A 23,400-nucleotide genomic window follows, 5' to 3' on the forward strand; every position below is an offset into this window, starting at 1 on the left:
TGTGGTACAAAGCCGGTTTCTTCCTTTACCTTCGTCCTATTCCCGCTCTCTGCTTACATGGTGTTTAAAACCCTTCCTTTGCAACTCTTCTGCCCCATACACCTGTAACTCCCCCCCCCAGTCCCTTAAATTTGCCTTCCCAGTAACAGAGTTGGAAGGGACCTTGGAGGTCATCTAGTCCAACCCCGTGCTCAAGCAGGAGACCTGTACTAGGGATTCGAACTGCTGACCTTTCTGATCGACAAGCCCAGTGTCTTAGCCACCTAGTCCCATTACATCCAGCTTACATACAACCTTTTGCCTTCTTTCCTGGGACTCCTGTGTGTGATGTATATTCTCATATGTAGAATGCTTCTGAAGCACATCCAATCTGAATATAGTAGGAAATTTGCATGGGAAATAAATAATGTGGGGTAAATATTGGTGGCATTTGTAAGAGGTGTTTCATCCTGAATGTCAGAGAAATCCTTGACAGTGTGTAAAGTTAAGTCTGGCCAAGAAAACTGCAGTTGCAGGAGTCCCCACTGACTCGAAGGCACCAAGTAAAAAAAAAAAAACAAGTTAAATGTATGTTGATAATCTATCTACTATATCTATCTCAGAAGAAGGACCCACAGGTGCTTTTTTCAGGAGGCAACTGGAGTTTCTTGTTTTTTCTTTGAGGACATTTCACTTCTCATCCAAGAAGTTTCTTCAGCTCTGACAGGATAGTGGGGAATGGAAGGATTTATATTCCTTGCAGACAGTTGGTCATTTGCATCCTTTTTAGAGGGTTGTTGGAGCACTTGGAGGTTTATCTCTATCCTCAGGGTCACCTGAGTGGTGCTCCTGGTTCCTGTAGTCTGCCATTTTTTTTTCTCTGGAAATCCATTCCTACTCCCACACCATTCAAAGGATGTTCATCCCAAATTGTATAGCTAAGAAGATTCCGAAAAAAAACCTGTCATCTTTGTTACCCGTCTGTATCTGCCTGGATCCATTGATATTATGATAACTGGAGATGATGATAAATGCGTGGCATACCTCAGCCACACTTCTTTCTAACTTAAGCATCCGACAAAAAGAGCTAAATTGGTTCTAAAAACCCTTAAAAAAACCTATTGCAACTCTTTGCCAGTTGTACTAAACATTTGAAAGTTAGGCTGTTTCATAACGTTGCGCCTGTCAAATTTCAGATATATCTTTACACAGAATACAAAATTTTATTGCGCTCTTAATGGCCTATATTTGCCTAGAAATCCTTAAGGGGATTTTCAGCAATCTTTCCATAATCTCTACAGATAACTTGCACAAGCCAATTAGTTGCTTCCGTGGGAGGCTTACATTTAGAAAAATGCTTAAAATTACAGCCAAGGATTACCTGAGGTAGAGTTGTTTATTATAAAACAATGAAATTAGAGCCTAGTCTCAATTTATTTGATAATAATCAACTCTACCTTGACTTGCAACCACAACTGGGACTGGAACGTATGTCTTTAAGCAATGAGGTTGTCAAGAGAGTCCTGGTCTAATTTACAACCCTTTTCGTCACAGTCATTAAGTGAATCACACAGTTATTAAGTGAATTCGGTTCCATTCTCCCCTCCCCCATAGTTTTTAATTACTGCAACATTCTCAGAATTTTCAATTAATGACCATTTCTTTCCAAAATCTTGGTCCATTTAGCATTTCAGTAATATGACAAAAGAGGGCTGAAAGGATATTGTGATTGTTACTGAGATTTTCCAGTTGAATTCTAGGTCACATCAGTAAAACTAATACAGATTCTGACAGCCTTAGAGTATGATGTGTTTAAAATACAATTCATTGAATAAATCTGCCTGCAAAACAACGGTTTTGGCTTAATGTGAATCTGTGCTTATGACCTTGTAGCTGAATGGTGATACAATTAACTCCAAAATGACTAAACCATCCATAGAGGAAGACAACTTTTTTTTATAATATACTACTGTACTGTGAGCTCTAAATTGTATGGTAAATATTCAAGAACATAAATCCCATACTCCATATTTATATTTTGCATTTAAAAAATATTCTTATTGTTAAAGAGCTTAGAGTGGCTTACAAAGTTATCCTCACAATGATTTGTCAGATCATTTAGCAGCACTCAGGATTGGAGGCAAACGTCAGAAATAAGTAGGGCTCCAGTCAGTAAGTTTTATAGTGATATTAATTTGAAACGACAGCCCAAGAATTGTGACCAGGACTTTGCTTTCCAATATGAACTGTAAATATAGATTCTTCAATGAAGTTAGCATTTTTTCCTCTCCCGTATTTATGCTGTGGGGAAAAAAAGCCTGTCTCTTTTGAGAAGATAGGCCAATATCCATCTTAGATATTATTTGTACAGCAGCTAATCTGTTACACCCTGTTGCAAACTGGTTTGCTCTGTTACCTGAAGATGGCCTGACTGGAAATCGTCCTATTCCCCTGCTTTCCAGAGGGTTTTAGAGCTCTCTCCTCTCCTTTTCAGTGTATACATGAAACCTCTGGGATAGCAGATATGTTGGGACAGGATATGGCATCATTAATATGGTGATGATACTCAGTTATGTATTTCTGCTCTGGACTGTTCAAATGAAGTTGTGAAAGATCTCTCCCAGTGCCTGGAGGCTGTGAGGGTCTGGATGGAGGAAAACGGGCTTTTCTTGAGTCCCAGGGGTGGGATTGAAATTTTTTAGCAACTGGTTCTCTTCACAGTTCCTGGGGTGGTGGTGGTGGTGGCCATTGGGGACGTGGCCTACTCGGTCTCCTCATGGCGGGAGGGGGGGAGTTTTCACCCTCCCCAGGCTCTAGAAGCTTTCTTTGAGCCTCCGGGAGGGCAAAAGCAGCCTCCGGAGGCCGGAAACGGGTTTGTTTCCAGAGTTCCAGAACTTCCAGTAGGCCCGTTTTTCGCCCTCCCAGAGCCTCTGCGCAGGCCCTGTATTTACCTGGCATGATGAACAGGCTGTGTGAAGACTCCTGGGAGGGGCAGGGTGGGGTGGGCTGGGCCAGCCGGTCCTTGCAACAATTGGTTCGGCGGACCGGGTGCAAAATTAGCATCCGGTTCGCTCGAGCTGGTCCAAACCGGCTTAATCCCACCCCCTGGTCTCGACTATTTCAGGATCACATGCCATGAGGTTTGACCCCATGAGTCCTGAAACTGGAGAGACTTCATCCTTCACTCTTGAGTAGCGTTGCAGTGCCATGTTTCAATTCAGTGTGCAATGTGTGGGTCCTCATGGATGTCAGAAGAGCAACTGTGGTAAAGGGGACTACACAAGTTCATCTTTTGTGCCAATTGTATCGGTTCCTGGACTGGAAGGACGGTCTGGCTCACTCAGCAGCTGCCTTGCAAAGGGTCAAGCCAGGCACATTAGCAGTTAAAGGAGCAAGAAGATGTTTTTAAAGAAATGTTTCTTTTTTCAGTTTTTTAACTTTTTTTTAAAATTTCTCCAGGTTTTTAAGATAAGACTGGACCACCTATCTCAAATGGCATAGGGCCATGATGCATGCCAGAGCCTTCTCTGTGGGCACTTGTGCTGTCATCAGCTGGTCTTTCAGTTTCTGGTGCACACATGTGTGCTGGCCAGCTGGTCTTCATGGGCGCTGGAATGCCAGAAAACGGCCCGAAAAACAGCCAAAAAATAGGCCATTTTGTGGGCTGTTTTCAGGCTGTTTTGCTGGCCATTTTCAGGCCTTTTTTGGGGATGTGTTTAGCCTGAAAACAGCCCCAAAACAGCCTGAAAACAATCCGAAAAAGGGCCAAGAAAGCCCCAAAAACAGGCATGCAGCTGCTGGCCAGCTGGTCTTCAGGTTTCTGTCACTCCAGCACACACATGCACACTCATGCACCTGCATTCCGGTTTGGGCACTCGGTGCCAAAAAGGTTCACCATCACTGGTTTCCTGCTTGAGCAGGTAGAAGACCTCCAAGGTCCCTTCCAGCTCTATTCTGATGATTGATTGATTGATTCATTGAAAAATCAGCTATGGGTAATAGAGCCAGCAGGGCGCAGGGCAGCCCGAAGGGTAGAGAAGGCAGATCCTTAACCTTACTGAGGCTTGGGGCTACGATAGGAGGGACCAAGCCAGAAATAGCTTGTATTGGAAGTTTGTATCTTAACCTAATGACTAGGTAGGATTTGGTTAACAGTGGCAGTCAGGATTGCCATCACTAAACAATGTAATGACATGACATTGCCCTGTATGACCACATCACTTAGTGATGGAAATTTATTTATTACTTTATTAATTTCTGTAGGCACCCAGGATTGGATAGTGTCATCGACACAGTGGGCATGAGTTTGGGTAGACTCAGTGAGACAGTGGAGGATAGGAGGACCTGACATGCTGTGGTCCCATATTCTATATGAGTGCCATGAAAAATTGTCAACATAGATGTCAATATAGCCGGGAAAGGGGCCTCTTCCCATACTCGGCCCCAAGTTTGGGCACAAGTCAAGGTTTCCAAGGCCTTATGAAAGACCAAGAAGGTTGAGTATTGCTAGTCTCAGGTGAGAATGTTCCATTGGGCAGAGGCTACAGCAGAGAAGGCACATCTTCTAGTCCCTACCAGGTGACATTCCTTATCTGATGAAACCCTTAGGATGCTCAACCTACAGGACTGAATTGGACAGGTAAAACCACTGGGAGAAGGCAATCCCTCAGTTAATTCTGGCCTCAATTACCATAGTTAACCAAGGATTATCTGTATTGGAATGCACTCTACACGGAGCTGCCCTTGAAGGACCATCCAGAAGCTTCAGATGATCCAGAACGTAATGGCACAGGTAGTTATGGTTCTTTCCCCAGGCCTTTGGATCAGGATGACTCACCTGGATGAGTTACAATATATTTTAGTCTGATTACAATTTTACTGTTTTAGTTGTGTTTTATTCTCTTCATGTTGCATTTGTTGTGGATATTTTTTCTTGTATGTTGCCCAGAGTCAAACTATTTAAGTTGGACAGCCAGATGAATATTATGAATGAATAAATATATTACTTAACACCAGATATGACTGAGCATGTCATGCATATACTCTCACTGATATCATGCACACTGCTTTTGTTAAGCCACAATGTGGTTTGTTTTGGCTTGCCCAGTGTTTTGAGTGACTTCAGCCAGCTATCGGTTATTCAGTAAACTGCAGTTAAGCCTTGACCTAATGCAACAGGGTTGTATCAGAGAACTTGGCTGTAGACTTTGACAATGGATTTTATGGCGTGCTCTAGATGGAAAATGGAAGTAAGTAAACGTGTTCCAGATTTTGTGTTGATGTAATATAGAAATGGTCAGCATCATCAGCCATTCTGTCGTGTTTGTCCCTTGGCCCCTCTATGGATCATCACTCTCCATGCCCCTTGATCTCTGACCGCTTCCTTCAGCTCTGCTGATCCCGTGTCATCCTTTATAGTGTCCAGCTAGCAGGTTATAGGGTGCGCCTTCTCTTTTTTCTGCTGATCACTCCCAGCATGACTGATCTTTCAAGTCATACTCTCATGACATGACCGAAGTATGTCAGCCGGTTTGGCGATCTTGGCTTCAAGTGATAGTTTCTAGAACTTCTTTGTTTGTTGCTTTTGCAGTCCATGGGATGCGTAATAATCGCCTCCAGCACCACGGTTCAAAGGCATCCACCTACTGTGTTTCCCCCAAAATAAGACAGGGCCTTATTTTCTTTTGACCCCTGAAATAAGCACGGCCTTATTTTTGGGGAGGTTTTATTATTTTTGAGGTACAGGAGGCAGCGAGCGTGGTCACCTCATGGCTGCTGCTGTGTTGCAATGTTTTCAGGGAGGGCTTGTTTTAGTGCATGCGCTCAAATAAGCTCATTGGGGCTTATTATCTGGGGAGGTCTTATTTTCAGGGAAACAGGGTATGTCCTATTTGACTTTTTCAGAGTCCCGGTTTTATAGCCATATGTAACCATTGGAAAAATTATTGTGTCAACTAATCTGCATTTGGTTGTGAGGGTGATATCATTACTCTTCCAGATGTTGTTCATGAAAGATATTGCAGTTCTTCCAATTGCTGTATGCCTTCTGATCTCGGGGCTGCAGTCAATGGTGGGATCCTGCCAGTTTAACAATTGAGTCCGCGCCTGACATGCACTCTGCGCGCATGCACAGTTTTACCAAAACTTACCTTCCACATTACTTCTTGGGGAGTAACGCAGCTGAGGTGCAGCAATCCGCGCTGCCACACTAATTGGCTGAGAGGATATAGGTAAGTAAAGTTCAAGGGGAGGTGGGCGGGCCAACCTGATTGTCGGGGAAAGCCAGTTCTCTCTCAGCTGATTGTCGGAGCAACCAGTTCTCCCAAATCGGTCTGAACCGTCTGAATCCCACCCCTGGCTGCAGTCACCACTTTGGTCGATGTTAGTGTCCAGGAAAGATGAAGTCCTTTACTGTTTTGATGGTCTTATTGTCACTCTGCATCTTGACCTGTGTGTTCTCCGTAGTGGCCATTATCTTTGTTTCCTTAATATTAAGGTGCAGTCCAAATTTTTCACTTTCATCTTTGGCTTTCAGGATTAGTCACTTCAGAGCGTCCATGCTTTCTGTAAGCAATGTTGTATCATCTACATATCAGAGGTTGTTGATATTCCCGCCACCAACTTTAATCCCAATGGTAGATTAATGTGCATGTCTCATAACCATTTCTGTGTACTAACCGTACAACTGTAGAAAAACATTCTTACATCATAACATCCCCGCGCATGGGGCAGACCTCCCTTTTTTGCAATAGTTAAACTTATAACATCCTCTTTTGCATAGGTAAAATAGTGAAAACTGCATGAGGATTGCTAGTCCCTCTTTTTTTTTAACAATTTGAGGGGACTCATTCTTCACTTACATCCAGAATTTAATAACAGTTCCTTCCCTTTTGGTAATAAGAATTTGTGTGGCATATGTTCCCTAACTCCCCCTTTTCTGTCAGACTAAGATGGGACTGGTTTTTATGTTGCTTCAATAAAAAGGTTTGTCAACAGTAGTCATCGTTTTCAATGGTTAAGTTTATAATGCCATCTGGCATTCACAAGGTTTACAGCTTCTTTCTAGAAAGGGAATATATAGTGTTGGCGAATCTTTTTGGTAACGAGTTCCGAAACGGGAGCACGCGGGGGAGTGCCACAAACCAGAAGAGCAGCTCCCTGGTGTGCATGTACGTGCCGGGAAGCTGAGCTTCCGCTTTTTCCTGTGCACCGCTTGGAGAGTCCAAGCAATGGGTTAATTCACTCTGGTTGCCCTGGATACTGAGGAACTTTTTTTCTCCCTTTAACCACACCTCCTCGTGTGATCACAGCCAGAATAATTTTCCTCATGCCCAGATCGGATGTATTTTTGAGTTCAGGCTATTAATCCTTGGCTTGGACTCTCCTAAAAATTTGGAAAACCTTTTTCCTCTTTCAAAACCAACTTTTCTCCCTGTCTTTTATTCTTCTTCAATCAACACAGCTATCTAGGAGGCCAGGAGGTAAGCGTGTGTGGGGGAGGTTTTTTCTCCACAGCCTCGCACTTTTGCAGGCTTGGAAACTTGCCGCTTGCTCCCAGAGCGCGGCAACAGCGGCGAGGGGGTTTTTTCTCTTTGTTTTTTGGTCGGTTCCCTCCCCGGTTGTTATTTTCCGGCCTAGTTTTTTCGTTTTTTTGACTCCCCTGCGTTTTTTTCCACCCCTCAGCCACCGCGGAGCTACGAGCGGCCCGGATTGATCCTGGCTGCCGCTCTCCTCTCCGCCCAGCTCCTCGCTGTTGCGGCGGCCATTTTTAGGCGCGAAAAGTTCGCGCCTTTAATTTTAGGCCTCTGCCGCTCAGCCACGCTCCTGCAGGAGGCCGCTTGGTGGCTACAGGGCCTCGTCGGGCCCGCCCAACGGACCCTCGGCCACCACTCACTGGACATCAGCGGCGCTGGTAATTTGGCCACCACGTGTCCTTTGCACCGGCACAGGGAAGGTTTTTCTTTACCCTTAAGGTCTGGCCAGGCCTTCGCCTTTTTTAAAGCTCTAGTCTCCTGGCCTACTGACTTCCCTGCCTCTCCTGCAAGGGTTACTGCAGCTTGAGCTGCAGGCCCACCTCATAGCTCAGCCTCCTGGGTGTCCTCCTCCCATTAGGCTACTGGTGTTAGGCTGAAATGGATTTATTTAATTTTTTCTATACCTGTATTATTAATCATAATTGTCTTTTTTCTTTATGCCTTTCAGTGTAGCCAGTCGAATTCCGCTGCAGCCCACCCGTTTGCCTGTGTTCTGCATCATCCTTGTGCGGTCATTGGCATGGAGCTCCCTCCATCAGGTTCCGTTGAGGCTAGATCCGGCCCCTCTCAGGCCCCTAGCAAGGATTCCCCTTCCAGTAGAGGTGGGAATGTGGGCAAGGGTACCTTAGGGGACACCCATAGGCACCCTGTCAAAGCCCCGACTGCAGCCGAAACCAAGGACGCTGAGAGACGCCAGCGGGCCCTTGATAAACAATTTGAGAAGGCCCGGCGCCAGGCTGAGACAGGGTCCCCCCCAGAAGTGGCCCCCGTTCCCCCATCCAGAAGTGATATCTTGGCATTGCTGAATGAGGAGGTAGAGTCTCAGGATCTGTCCCCGGACAGATCACTGGCGGAACCAACTTCTCCTGCCCCGTCCTGGTCATATGAGCAGGACCCAGTTCCAGAGGGTCACACCAGGGCTCCCCCGGCTGGGGGTTCTCACTACCATCCCCAAGAACCCAGGGACCCGGGATCAGATTCTGATCAGGAGCCCGAGCTGTCACCGCGCGTGCAGGCTTTGGTCGATCGTGCTATCGCCAGAGGCATTGCTGAGGGCCTCCAAAAGCGCTCCCCTCCCCCTTCGGGGCCAGGGACCTCTTCCCGGGGCCCGGCGGCCCCTCCTCCAGCCAAGCGTGCCCGCCATCCGTCTCTTGAGTCATCCGTGGTCAGCGAAACCTCCGTCATCGAGGACGCTGACCTGGACGGCCTGGAGCTATCTGAAGACGAGGGCCTCCCCCCGGAAGCCCCTGCCTTTTCCGGACTTTTCAAACCCACTCTTTTCAAGTCCATTCTCCGTAAGGCCAAACTAGCTACCAGGGTAGGGATTAAACCTAAGCCGGCCCAACCTTCGGCCGATGCTGTTCCCGAAAATCCCAATGCGGCCATGTTCGACGTCCCGGCCCCCCAACAGGAACTGGTCCCGGTTCCGGGCTTGTTCCTGGACGTGATCCAACGCCAGTGGGCCCAACCAGCCACCTTGTCTTCCCCCAGCGGGGCAGACAAGAAACTTTACTCTATGGACCCCACCTTGGAAGACCTTTTGGTTCTCCCAGCCGTGGAACCACCTATCACTGCCCTAACCTCCAACTCTTCCCTCCCAGCAGAACTGCTGGATGGACTCAAGGCGGAGGATAAGAAGGCGGAGAGGGTGTGCCATAAGGCCCACCTGGCGGCTGCCTGGGCCATCAAAGCCTCCTCTTCCGCCTCCTTTTTTAACAGGGCCTCCGTTATATGGCTAAGGGAACTGTTGACCAAAATCCCGGCAGGAGACTTGCGCCTCCGCCAGGATATTTCAAAAATTATTGCGGCCTCCCAATATGCGGCGGACGCATCCCTTAACGCTTCTAAATTTGCTTCTAGAGCCTTGGCGGCCAACGTCACCTCACGCCGCCTGATCTGGCTCCGCCACTGGCAGGCGGACCAGAAGCACAAGTGGAAGCTGGCCTCAGCCCCCTTTAAGGGCGCCAAATTATTTGGGGAGGCGCTTGAGCCTCTCCTCATTGAATCCAAAGATAAAAGGAAGATTTTGCCTTCCACCACAAAAAAGCAGGACCGCAAGTCCGCTCCATACCCCAGGAGGCAGCCCTTTCGTGCCCCTGAACCCTCTACCTCTACTTCCTTCTCCCCGCCCTACCGACCGGCCGGTCAGTCAGGGGACAGGTTCCAGGACAGGTCCTCCTTTAAGGACAGAGGTAGACAACAATTCGGTTTCCGTAAATCCAACCGCGGAGGTGCCTCTAACAGGCCCTTCCGCAAATCTAAGTGACTGCCCGGGCCCGTCACCCATAGGGGGGCGCCTCCAGCTATTCGCCCACCATTGGGTCCAGACCACGGAGGACGCCTGGGTCCTCCAGATCGTGAGGGAGGGCCTATCCCTAGAATTCCTATCCCCCCCTCCCCGGAACTTCATCCGGTGTCCCACTCCTTCCTGCCCTCTGAAGAGGGAGCTTATGAACCAGGAGATTCGCCATCTCCTGGAGATAGACGCGATAGAGCAGGTCCCCCCCGACCAGGAAAGGAGGGGGTTCTACTCCATCCTTTTCCTGGTACCAAAGAACTCGGGGGGCTGGAGGGCCATCTTGGACCTAAAGAACCTCAACAGGCACATTGCCTACCGGAGGTTCAAGATGCAGTCCCTCCAGTCCATCCTGTCGGGGATCCGTCAGGGAGACCTCCTTACCTCTATCGACCTCAAGGAGGCTTACCTACACATCCCCATCCGTCCCCAGCACAGGAGGTTCCTGCGCTTTTTTTATGCCGGCAGGCATTTTCAATACCGGGCCCTTCCCTTCGGCCTGTCGTCGGCCCCCAGGACCTTCACCAAGGTCCTGGCAGTTGTAGCAGCCCAACTGAGGCGCAGACCCATAAGGCTCCAGTGCTACCTGGACGACATCCTGATCCAGTCGTCGTCCAGGCAGCAGGCCTTGCGGGACCTCCGCATCACAATGAGAACCCTGAGGAGCCACGGTTTTTCCCTAAATCTGAAGAAAAGCCATCTGGTTCCCACCACCAGACTTATCCACCTGGGGGCGGTCATAGACACTTCCCTATGCAGGGTCTTCCTATCCCAGGACAGGCTAGACAGCTTAGTGGCCATGACCCGCAAGGTGATGCTCGCGAGACAGGTACCGATCGTCCTCCTGTCACAGCTGTTGGGAAAAATGATCTCTGCCATCTCGATCGTCCCATGGGCTCGCCTTCACTCCAGAGCTCTCCAATGGCTCCTCCTTCCTCACCAGAGGGCCTCAAGGAGCAACTCGAATCGACTGGTGAGCGTTCCCCCAGCAGTGAAGAGATCGCTCCGATGGTGGACGTCCCCTGCACTCCTCAAGGGCCACCTGTTCAAGGAGCCCAACCGGTTAGTGGTCACCACAGACGCAAGCCTCGCCGGCTGGGGGGCACACATGGGTCATCTAGTGGTGCAAGGCAAATGGTCACCCGCAGAGAGCTCCTGCAGCATCAATCTTCTGGAGCTGCGTGCGGCCCGCCTGGCACTCCGGCATTTTCGCCAAGACATTCTCCATCAACATGTCCTATTGATGACGGACAATGTGGCCACCAAGGCCCACATAAACCGCCAGGGGGGCACCAGATCCAAGACGTTGATGAAGGAAGCGGAGTCCCTGGGGCGCTGGGCGGAGAGGCATTTGGCATCTCTTCGCTCCGACCACATTTCGGGAGTCGACAACACCCAGGCGGACTGGCTGAGCAGGACCACCATAGACCCGGCAGAGTGGAAACTGGATCCGGCTCTGTTTCACCAGCTGTCCCGCAGGTTCGGCACTCCCGTGGTCGACCTATTCGCATCCAGAAAAAATGCTCAACTTCGCCGCTATTTCTCCCGCTTCCAGTCCCCGGGGGCGGAAGGGACGGATGCCCTTCGCTCTCCTTGGCCCCGGGGCCTACTTTATGCCTTTCCTCCGCTGCCCCTGATTCCACAAGTCATCCACAGGATCATCGCGGAGGAGGCGGAGGTACTCCTCGTGGCCCCGCACTGGCCCCGTCGTTCGTGGTTCGCCGACCTGGTCAGCCTCTCCCTGTCACCTCCGTGGAAGATTCCTCCAGACCAACTCTCCCTCAGCCAGGGGGCCGTAACTCATCCAGAGCCCCAATGGCTACAATTGGCCGTCTGGCACTTGAGGGGGACCAGCTGAGGCGCGAGGGCTTCTCAGGGGAGGTAATACACACCATTCAGGCAGCTAGGCGACCATCGACCACTCGAATCTACGATTCCTCGTGGGCCTCCTTCGCCAAATGGTGCGACGCCTTACCTTTGGACCCGGTGACGGCTCTGGTCTCCCGCGTCCTGGACTTCCTACAAGAGGGCCTTGCCAAGGGCCTCGCTCCAAATACCCTTCGACGACAGGTGGCGGCCCTCTCCACCGTTTGGGCCGGTGACCCGGTCTTGCCCCTTAGCAAGGTGCCCAGGGTCCGTTCATTCCTCAAGGGAGCTTGTAACTTACGACCTCCCACGGTCCACCGCTACCCCACCTGGCAGCTGTCCGTGGTTCTGCAGGCGCTCACCGCTCCACCCTTCGAGCCTCTCAGCACTACGCCGCTGCGTCTTCTTACCCTAAAAACGGCATTCCTCATCGCCGTGACGTCAGCTCGTCGTATTTCAGAACTGGCAGCCCTGTCAGTTCGCCAGGACCTATGTACCGTCCACCCAGATAGGGTGGTGTTGAGACTGGACCCTACCTTTATTCCAAAGGTTAATACTTGGTTTCATAGAACGCAAGAAATCGTGATTCCTGATTTCTGTCCGAGACCGTCACATCCCAGGGAACGACAGTGGCACATGTTGGACGTGAGAAGGGCACTGAAAACATACATCGCCCGCACCTCCGAATTCCGGAAGTCGGAGTCCTTATTCGTGTCATTTCATCCAGGTTCCCTGGGCAAGAAAGTCTCCTCTTCTACTGTTGGCAGGTGGCTGCGCGCCTGCATCGCCCTGGCCTACGAAAGTCAGTCCAGATCGGTGCCCCGAGGCATCACTGCGCATTCCACTCGCAGCGCGGCTACCACGGCGGCCTGGGCCACCCAGGCATCGATACTAGACATTTGTAAGGCGGCTACGTGGTCCTCCCCGTCGCCCTTCATCCGTCATTACAAACTGGACGTTTACGCCTCGGCTGAGGCGTCCTTCGGCAGGAGGGTACTTCAAGGGGTCGTGTCTTCGACCGAATCCCGGGACTCTGACTCTGCCCTCCCAATCGGACAATAACTTGGGTATGTCCCATTGCTTGGACTCTCCAAGCGGTGCACAGGAAAATGACCATTGGCTTACCTGAAGGGTCCTTTTCTGTGCACCGCGGGAGAGTCCAACCCACCCTGGTCTTCGGCCCGGGGATTCTTCCCTCTTTTTTCAACTGGAAACTCCTTGGACGCCTTCGCTCCATCCTCTCGACAGATTGACTTTTCGGAAATTATTCTGGCTGTGATCACACGAGGAGGTGTGGTTAAAGGGAGAAAAAAAGTTCCTCAGTATCCAGGGCAACCAGAGTGAATTAACCCATTGCTTGGACTCTCCCGCGGTGCACAGAAAAGGACCCTTCAGGTAAGCCAATGGTCATTCTGGTGCGTGATTGCGCAATGGCCATCTGGTCTTTCAGTTCCTGGCACTCATGTGTGCATGAAGACCAGTTGGCCAATGCACATGCGTGCACCAGAAACCGGAAGCTCAGCTTCCTGGGTCATGCATGTGCACCAGAGAGCTGCTCTTCTGGTTTCCAGCGTTCCTGTATGTGTGAAGACCATCTGACCACGTGCGTATCAGAACCCAGAAGAGCAATGGGCAATGGCTGGCGTGCTTGGAGAGATGGCTCTGTGTGCCACTTCTGACATGCGTTTCATAGGTTTGCCATCATGGGCCTAGTGAGAAAGTTTTATTTTTATTCATGTTTATTGGGTGTTGTGAGCCGCCTAGGACCATCAATTGAGATAGGCAACTGTTCTGACCCCCCTTCTCGTATACCAAAGCACTCCGAAACAAGGTCTCTGCAAGATGTTTTATTTACACACAGTTTAACGGCGCGCGAATCATATATCTATAAACCAAAATAGCAATAATACATTCTGGATTAGTGTGTTTGAGATTGTGATTTTATTTATTTCAAAATGACTGGCTTAGTTCAATGTAATAGCTGTTTTGCACCTGTCTTTCGCAGTACTCTTTTCAAATTTGGATACTGTCCCCTTTGTAAACAAATTACGAGTCTACATAGGCAGATTACCTATCTAGAATCTGTAATCTGTGCTCTCCAAGCAGAAACTAGGTGTCTACGTCAGCCATTCCACTCTATGGTGAAGCCACACTATCAGCCCCCTCTACCACAAAGATCTTGCAGGAGAAGAGCTGTCTGGACAACTGTGGGATCTGGCAGGTTGAGAGCTGTGAACCATAAACCCAAAGCTTTTGCTGTGACCCAGCAAAACAGATATAGTGCCCTTGCTGACCTTAATGGGGACACTAAAGAGATAGGTCAAGGCAGTTGTGATAATGATGACTCAAATAAGCAGGGGATCGTGGTCCAAAACGAAGAACTTTCTTCGGAAAGGCGAAAAGGGGAACCAGGTATCACACATCAGTCGCAGAAGAAGATCAAGGTATGTAAAAAGAGAAGTCACCTTCTGGTTGGTGATTCAATCGTAAGAGATGTTAATTTAGGAGAGGATAAGGAGGTTTTAAAAGAGGTCAGGTGTCTGCCAGGTGCTACTGCCAGCAGAGACAAGAGGCGTATTCTTAAGATAGTCAAGAATGCAAGTAAGGACTGTGACGTTGATGCTATTATACATCTTGGCACTAATGATCTATCCCAGAAAGATGTACTTTCTGTGCAGAATGATTTCCAGAACTTGGGGTATGAACTTAATAGTATAGGTTGTAGGCTTATCTTTTCAGAGGTTTTACCTGTATATAAGGAACAAAAAGGGAAGGGCCAGCGTGTAGCAGAGTTTAATGTTTGGCTAAAGGAGTGGTGTAAAAGGGAAGGCTTTGGTTTTATTAGTCATGAAGCCTGTAGCTGGTCCAATGAAAAACTGTACAAAAGAGATGGGTTGCACCCATCCAAGAAAGGAACTGAGTTACTTGGCATTAAATTCACAGATTTTCTTGATAAACATTTAAACTGAAGAGCGGGGACAGAGAATTAATAGATACAGAACATCTCTGTCCCCAGCAAACTAAAATTCATAGGGTTATAAATGCATGTAACATAGATGTGTGTGTGGGTAAGATTATCACTCCTGCTGTCAAGCAAAACCAAGCATGTAATAGTGATTGTCATACCATGTGCATGAATCACACAAGTGGCAAGAAAATAGGGGCAGTCAGGCATAATACAGGTTATGTAGACAGTAAACACAAGGTCAATCAAAATGGACTCAAATGTCTATATACCAATGCACAGAGTATGAGGAATAAACAGGGAGAATTAGAAATTCAAGTAAAAGAGGGCAGATATGATATTATTGCCATTACAGAAACTTGGTGGGATGAAACTGACAAATGGAACATACAGCTAGAAGGATTTAAATTATTTAAAAGAAATAGACCAAATAAAAGAGGAGGTGGAGTTGCACTATATATAAGAAATAACTATGTCTCTACAGAAATAGAACACAACAATAATGAGAACTATCTTGAATGCATTTGGGTCAATATTAAAGGTTGTGGGGGAAATGACATTGCCATAGGTCTATACTACAGGCCACCCAACCAAGCAGAGGAAGAAGATGAACTTTTTGCTAGTCAGCTAACTAAGGTATGTAGGAAGCACACCACAATAGTAATGGGAGATTTTAACTACCCTGACATCAACTGGGAAACAAACTCTGCACCAAGTGGAAGATCCAACAGGTTCCTAACAAACCTAGCAGACAACTTTGTTTTCCAAAAAGTAGAGAAGGAAACAAGGGGATCAGCCATACTGGACTTAATTCTCACTAACAGAGAGGAAATGATAGAAGGTGTTGAAGCCATAGGAACCCTGGGGGCAAGTGACCATGCAATATTGGAATTCAACATTATCCAAACACAAGTAGTAGAACAAAGTCAAACTAGAGTCTTGGACTTTAAGAAAGCTAATTTCAATAAACTTAGAGAGAGCTTGGGAAAAATTCCATGGATGAGAATCCTCGAGGGGAAAACAACTCAAGAAGCTTGGGAAATTTTGAAAAATGAGATTAGAAAAGCCCAGTCTAACACAATACCAATGAAGAAGAAAAACAACAGCTCCCAAAAGAAACCAGCATGGCTGCATAAACAACTATCTGACAAACTGAAAGACAAAAAAAGTAAGTATAAAAAGTGGAAGGAGGGGGACATAACTAAGGCAGAATATCAGCAAATAGCCCGAGCCTGTAAAGATGAAGTGAGGAAAGCTAAGGCTCACAATGAAGAAAGGCTTGCCACAAAAGTAAAAATTAACAAAAAAAGCTTCTTCCAACATGTTAAAAACAAGAAAAAAGTTAAGGAAACAATTGGTCCATTGCTAGGAGAAAGTGGCAAGAAGGTGACAAGCAACAGGGAGAAAGCAGAACTATTTAACTCATGTTTTGCATCTGTCTTTACACAAAGGGATAAAACAGTCCAACCTATCAAAAGCAGCACCACAAAATTAGGAACACAAATTGAAATAGGGAAGAAAATGGTAAGTGAGCACCTGTCTACCCTAGATGAGTTCAAATCACCAGGACCGGATGGATTACACCCCAGAGTTCTGAAGGAACTAGCAGACGAGATCTCAGAACCACTGAATTATATCTTTCAGAGATCCTGGAACACCGGGGAACTACCAGAGGACTGGAAAAGAGCTGATGTGGTTCCCATCTTCAAAAAAGGGAAAAAATTAGATCCAGGAAACTACAGACCTATCAGCCTAACCTCAATACCAGGAAAGATTCTGGAAAAAATAATCAAGCAACGAATTTGCGAACACCTAGAAGCAAACAAAGTAATAGCCAAAAGCCAACATGGATTTGTCAAAAACAGATCATGCCAGACTAATCTTATTGCATTCTTTGATAATGTGACAAAATTAGTGGACCAGAGGAATGCCGTTGATATAGTTTACTTGGACTTCAGTAAGGCTTTTGATAAGGTAGACCATAACCTACTACTAGATAAAGTAGAAGAATGTGGGTTAGACAGCATCACCACCAGATGGATTGGTAACTGGCTGACCAACCGCACTCAACGTGTAGTTCTCAATGGAACTGCATCTACATGGAGGGAAGTATGCAGTGGAGTACCCCAAGGCTCTGTTTTAGGCCCAGTACTCTTCAACATCTTCATCAATGATTTGGATGAGGGAATAAATGGGGAACTCATCAAATTTGCAGATGATACCAAGCTGGCAGGAATAGCCAACACTCCAGAAGATAGGCTTAAGATACAGAAGGATCTTGACAAACTTGAACATTGGGCACTATCTAATAAAATGAAATTCAATGGTGAAAAGAGTAAGGTTCTACATTTAGGCAACAAAAACGGAATGCACAGGTACAGTATAGGTGATACCTTACTCAGTAGTAGTAACTGTGAAAGGGATCTTGGAGTCCTAGTGGACAACCATTTAAATATGAGCCAGCAGTGTGCAGCAGCTGCCAAAAAAGCCAACACAGTTCTAGGCTGCATCAACAGAGGGATAGAATCAAGATCACGTGAAGTGTTAATACCACTTTATAATGCCTTGGTAAGGCCACACTTGGAATACTGCATTCAGTTCTGGTCACCACGATGTAAAAAAGATGTGGAGACTCTAGAAAGAGTGCAGAGAAGAGCAACAAAAATGATTAGGGGACTGGAGACTAAAACATATGAAGAACGGTTGCAGGAACTGGGTATGTTTAGCTTAAGAGAAAGAAGGACTAGGGGAGACATGATAGCATTATTCCAATATCTCAGAGGTTGCCACAAAGAAGAGGGAGTCAAACTATTCTCCAAAGCACCTGAGGGTAGAACAAGAAGCAATGGGTGGAAACTAATCAAGGAGAGAAGCAACTTAGAAATGAGGAGAAATTTCCTGACAGTGAGAACAATTAATCAGTGGAACAGCTTGCCTCCAGAAGTTGTGAATGCCCCAACACTGGAAGTCTTTAAGAAGATGTTGGATAGCTATTTGTCTGAAACGGTATAGGGTTTCCTGCCTAGGCAGGGGGTTGGACTAGAAGACCTCCAAGGTCCCTTCCAACTCTACTATTGTATTGTATAGTTTAAACCTTGGCAGCAATCCAGTACAGACAACACCTTGGCAGCAATCCAGTACAGACAACACCTTGGCATCAATCCAGTACAGACAACACCTTGGCAGCAATCCAGTACAGACAACACCTTGGCAGCAATCCAGCCTGCTGAGGTAGGACACAGACTTGAGAGTGTCTCCAACTCTAATGATAAGTTGATTCCTGCAAAACAGCTTTTGGAAAGTCCTTCCTTAAATAGCCTTGAGAGGAGCCTGATTATGATCACTTGAGTCCAATCATCTCTTGTAAATGCATAGCTGTTCTCTACGTCCATCAGCTCTCCGTTGCCGTGCATCCAGAAACCACTCCCTTGTCTCCTCCCCACTGCTCCAAGGCATGACGGCAGGAGCATACTCCCTTTGGCTTTCACCACTGCTCCATGCCTCAGGTGCCTCCTGGTGGCCAACCAGCCTCTCTGATCCTTGCTTAGTGTCGGAACCCTGTCCAGGGTCCTCCACATCTTCCAGAGCTGAGTCATAAGGCCCCTCACTGTCGGAGTCTGGTTGCAGCTCCAACAGCTCCTGCTGGCTCACAACAGGCAACCATATAAATTATTTAAATAAATAAATGCAGGCACATAAATATAAAGCTTATAACCCTTTCAAGAAGCTTTATCTTTTGCTGGGATCATGTGGCTGCCTTCCGTCATTGTTTTTGGGTCCCAGGAAGGAAGATTGATTTTTAAAGTGTTCAGCCCTGTTTGTTTCTCTCTTAAGAATTTCACTGCACCACAAACTATGAAATGGTACTATGTAGTGGTCAGCCTCCTTTGACCACCAGAACAGAAACATTTTAAGGGCTAGAATATTGCAAAATATGCCTTCCAACAAAGTTGATGGAAGGCCATAGCAGCAAGCCAAGAAAGCACTTTTCTGGATGCTTGCATGCCTTTCTGTCTAAATAGCAGGTTGGGTTGTAAGCTTTATTGGTGCCCAGAGGCGTCAAAAATAGCTAAGCTATAAAATGCAAACCAAATTAGCAAGATCTATTTCATCTCTTGGTGCTACACAGATATTAAGAAACTATGTAGTGCAAATTAAGAATAAACACGATCATACAAATAATAATCACAAAGTCTTAAGTTCTGAAATAAATCTGACTTCTAAAGTTAGCAAAGAAGTTGTTATATTAAACACTAAAAGATAAAATACAAATTCTGCTTAGTAGACGTATTGCTAGTCACAGGATCTAGGACAGTTTTTTCTCAATCCTGACAACTTTAAGATGTCTGGACTTTTAGAATGGCCAGCATGATGGATGGGGAATTCTGGGAGTTCAGAAGTCCAGACATCTTAAATTTGTCACATTGAAAAATACTACTCTGTGGGGATGGCAGTGGAAAGTCGGGGGCCCATATTTGTATGTATTTGGGTAGATGTGAAGCAGAGGTGGGTTGCCCTCAGTTCAGTCTGGATCGGGCTAACTGACAGTGGCGGTGGCGGGAGGCTCCGCCCACCCACCCGAACAGTTCTGCGCATGCACAAGAGCGCGCACACGAGCGAACCTGCAGCGCCAGTATTTGCAACCCACCTCTGATGTGGGTTTATCAATATCAATAACTGTATACCCACATATACTTTGAGAGCCTGAAACTAATAATAAAAATACTTGAAAAAGCTGCTAAGGCTTTCCTTATCTTATTTTCCCCCTAATGTTTTTTATGTCTCAGAGGTATTGTGGGAAATTAAGCATGGCTGCTGCCGCATTGATTCTGCTTATAATTTTCTGTCTAGTATCCAGATGTCTACAAGAGGTGTAAATAATCATTTTCTGAATAAGTAGATGGACTATCTAGGACTTGATTTTATTATTTGTCTGGCTTAGGCAGAAAATGGCATAATGGTCTTGGTATATTAATTACTTTCCCAATCAATAGTTGCATCTTAGGTGTACTAGATTGGGCTGCCTTCATGAAATTATAAATAAATGCTGAGTTGTGTGCATAAGAGTAGAATAAAGAATGTGTAATGTGTGCATTGTTCTTTTTAAACCTCAAGATATTCACGTAGAGATCTATGTGGCTCAAGATACAGGCAGGGGTGGGCTGCTACGGGTTTGCCCGGGTTTGGGAGAACCCATAGCTAACGTTATGGCCTGTTCGGAGAACCTCCAAATCCCACCCCTGGCTGGCCCCTTCCACCTCACCCTCCCACCCCACCCTGCCTGTTAGGAATGTAAGCTAACAGTTGGGTCACCAATATATAAACCATGATGGTAGTACTGTAGCTTTAAGTACTGCTGTAATGTGATTGGTTGCTGTTACCTCAAGCAGCCATAAGAGGGAGCCAGAATGACTGTTAGCTCTCTGTTTGTTAGATGCCGATTGGTGGATACGTGAGTTACTGTGGGTTTTGCTACTGTTAGCTACTTTGTGTGCTGCACTGTTTATATGATACTGGACTGTGTTCGAAGGATTATTTCCTTAACTGAGAACATTGATAACTGACTGACTGAACCGTATATGACTTGGACTTTAAATTGAAATCTGAATACCTCTATATTTCCACATAGTAAACTACTGTTATTTATACTATTCGGTGTCTCTGTATGCTGGTTCGTGCGTGTTCTTCCATACCACTCTCATTATGCTTCTCTGCACACTCGCTCTCCTAACGGGGAACTTACTTACTTAACACTGCCCCTCCCAGAATTCTCCAAACGGCCCATTTTGGATGCGAGGTAAGTGCAGGCCCCGCACAGAGGCTCTGAGACGGGAAAAAATGGGCCTCCCGGAAGTTCCGGAAAGCCAGAAACGGGCCTGTTTTCAGTCTCTGGAGGACTTCTGGAGCCTTGGGGAAGAGGTTTTCACCCTTCCGGAGGCTCGAGAAAAGCCTCTTGAGCCTGGAGAAGGTGAACACCCCCCCGCCATGGTGCAGGAGGTTGACTAGGCCATACCCACCATGTCCATGCCCACCCACCAACCAAGCAGAGAACCCGTTGCTGAAATTGTTGAAGCCTACCCCTGGATACAGGCAGTCACAACTGAGCTCAAAATCTCTATTGCTACGTGACACATTTGTTAAGTAGTTTTGCCTCATTTTACAACTTTTCTTGCCACATTTATTAAGTGAATCACTGCAGTTGTTAAATTAGTGACATGGCTCTTAAGTGAACCTGGTTTCGCCATTGACTTTGCTTGTCAGAAGGTGAAAAAGAGGATCACATGACCCCGGGGCGCTGCAACTGTCATAAATGAGAACCAGTTGCAAAGTAGCTGAATGTAAATCACCTGACTATAGGGAAGCTGCAGTGGTCATTAGTGTGAAAAACAGTCATAAGTCACTTACACCGTTGTAACTTCGAATGGTTACTAAACAAACTGTTGTAAGTTGAGGACTACCTATATTTTTCTCTTATTGTTACAGCTTTACTCCTTTATAAACTAATTGTATTTGAGCGAAAAGTCTCCATGTATTAATATAGGGATGGGTCCCTTTCAGTGGTCCAGTGGAGACGCCCGAGGCGAGTCTTGAGAGACCATTCTGGGAGGAGTTTGACTCGGTTGCCATCAAGGATTTGGACAGGTTACGTGGACGTCTGCGACCTACCACATGTTTATTGGACCCGTGTCCCTCCTGGCTTGTACTGGCATCCTGGGAGGTTACACGCGACTGGCTCCTGGGCCTAGTGAACGCTTCATTGGGTGAGGGGTCTCTGCCGGCCGCCTTGAAAGAGGCGGTTGTGAGACCCCTACTCAAGAAGCCTTCCCTGGACCCAACGGAGCTAGCTAATTATCGTCCGGTCTCCAACCTTCCCTTTTTAGCGAAGGTTGTAGAGAGTGTGGTGCCCCAACAGTTTCCACGTCACCTGGAGGAAGATGATTATCTAGACCCGCGCCAGTCCGGCTTCCGACCCGGGTACAGCACGAAGACGGCCTTGGTCGCGTTGGTTGATGATCTCTGGAGGGCCAGAGATAGGGGTTGTTCCTCTATCCTGGTCCTATTAGATCTCTCGGCGGCTTTCGATACCATCGGCCATGGTATCCTGTTGCACCGACTAGGGGGGTTGGGAGTCAGGGGCACCGTTTTACGGTGGTTCGGCTCCTACCTCTCCGGCCGGACGCAACGTGTGTTGGCAGGGGAGCAGAGATCGACCCTGAGACCCCTCACTTGTGGGGTGCCACAGGGGTCGGTTCTCTCGCCACTCCTGTTCAACACATACATGAAACCGCTGGGCGAGATCATCCGTGGCTTTGGGGTGGGATATCATCTGTATGCTGATGATACTCAGCTATACATCTCCACCCCGAACCACCCCAACGAGGCCATCGAAATGATGTCCCGGTGTTTGGAAGCTGTACGGATCTGGATGGATGACAACCGACTCAAGCTCAACCCCTCCAAGACGGAGTGGCTGTGGCTTCTGGCCCCCCGGTTCAACCAGTTGCTTCCATCTCTGGCCATCGGGGGCGAGCAACTGGCCCCCATGGATCGGGCGCGCAATTTGGGCGTCCTCCTGGATGCCCGGCTGTCCATGGATGACCATGTAACAGCCGTGGCAAGGGGGGCGTTCCACCAGGTCCGCCTGGTGCGCCAATTGCGCCCCTTATTGGACCGGGATGCCTTGCGCACAGTCACCCATGCGCTGGTGACGTCTCGCCTGGACTACTGCAATGCTCTCTACATGGGGCTTCCCTTGAGATGCACTCGGAGACTACAGTTGGTCCAGAATGCGGCCGCGTGGGTGATTATGGGGAGGACTAGGCACTCCCATGTAACACCTCTCCTGCGCGAGCTGCACTGGCTTCCTGTGGTCTATCGGTGCGTTTCAAGGTTTTGATTATGATCTTTAAAGCGTTCCATGGCACAGGACCTAGTTACTTGCGGGACCGCATCCTGCCCCATACATCCCTACGACCAATCCGCTCACACAGAGAGGGACTGCTCCGGGTGCCGTCCGCTAAACAGTGTCGGGGGGCGACACCCAGGAGCAGGGCCTTCTCTGTGATGGGCCCAGCCCTGTGGAATGACCTCCCCCCTGACATCAGGATTACTTCCGATCTCCGCTCCTTCCGTGTAAAGCTCAAGACCCACCTCTTTCAATTATCTGGCCTGGCTCAACCGTAGTTTATCCTATTCCTCCTGACAGTCCTTTTTAAATTGTATTATTATTTTGGGTTATTTTTTAATGGCTAATTTTTATTATTATTAATGTAATGTATATTTAATTATCACCTCCTCCATGCATGTATGTATATGTATGTATATGTGTGTATCTACATGTTTATATGTATGTATGTATATTTTTATTGTACGCCGCCCCGAGTCCCTTGCGGAGAGGGAGCGGCTAACAAATTAAATTAAATTATTATTATTATTATTATTATTATTATTAATAATAATAATAATAATAATAATAATAATAATAATAATAATAATAATAATAATAATAATAATAATAATAATAATAATAATAATAATAA

The 23,400-nt window shown here is 47.3% G+C and overlaps 1 protein-coding gene across 1 annotated transcript in view; it reads left to right on the plus strand.

Moving 5' to 3' along the window:
• Positions 1-23,400, plus strand: part of MICU1 (mitochondrial calcium uptake 1) — a 205,935-nt gene that overhangs the window by 405 nt on the left and 182,130 nt on the right. The gene's annotated exons all lie outside the window — the stretch shown is intronic.

The sequence above is a fragment of the Natrix helvetica genome, assembly GCF_964273705.1.
Source record: "Natrix helvetica genome assembly, chromosome: 5".
In the NCBI taxonomy this organism is placed as follows: domain Eukaryota; kingdom Metazoa; phylum Chordata; class Lepidosauria; order Squamata; family Natricidae; genus Natrix; species Natrix helvetica.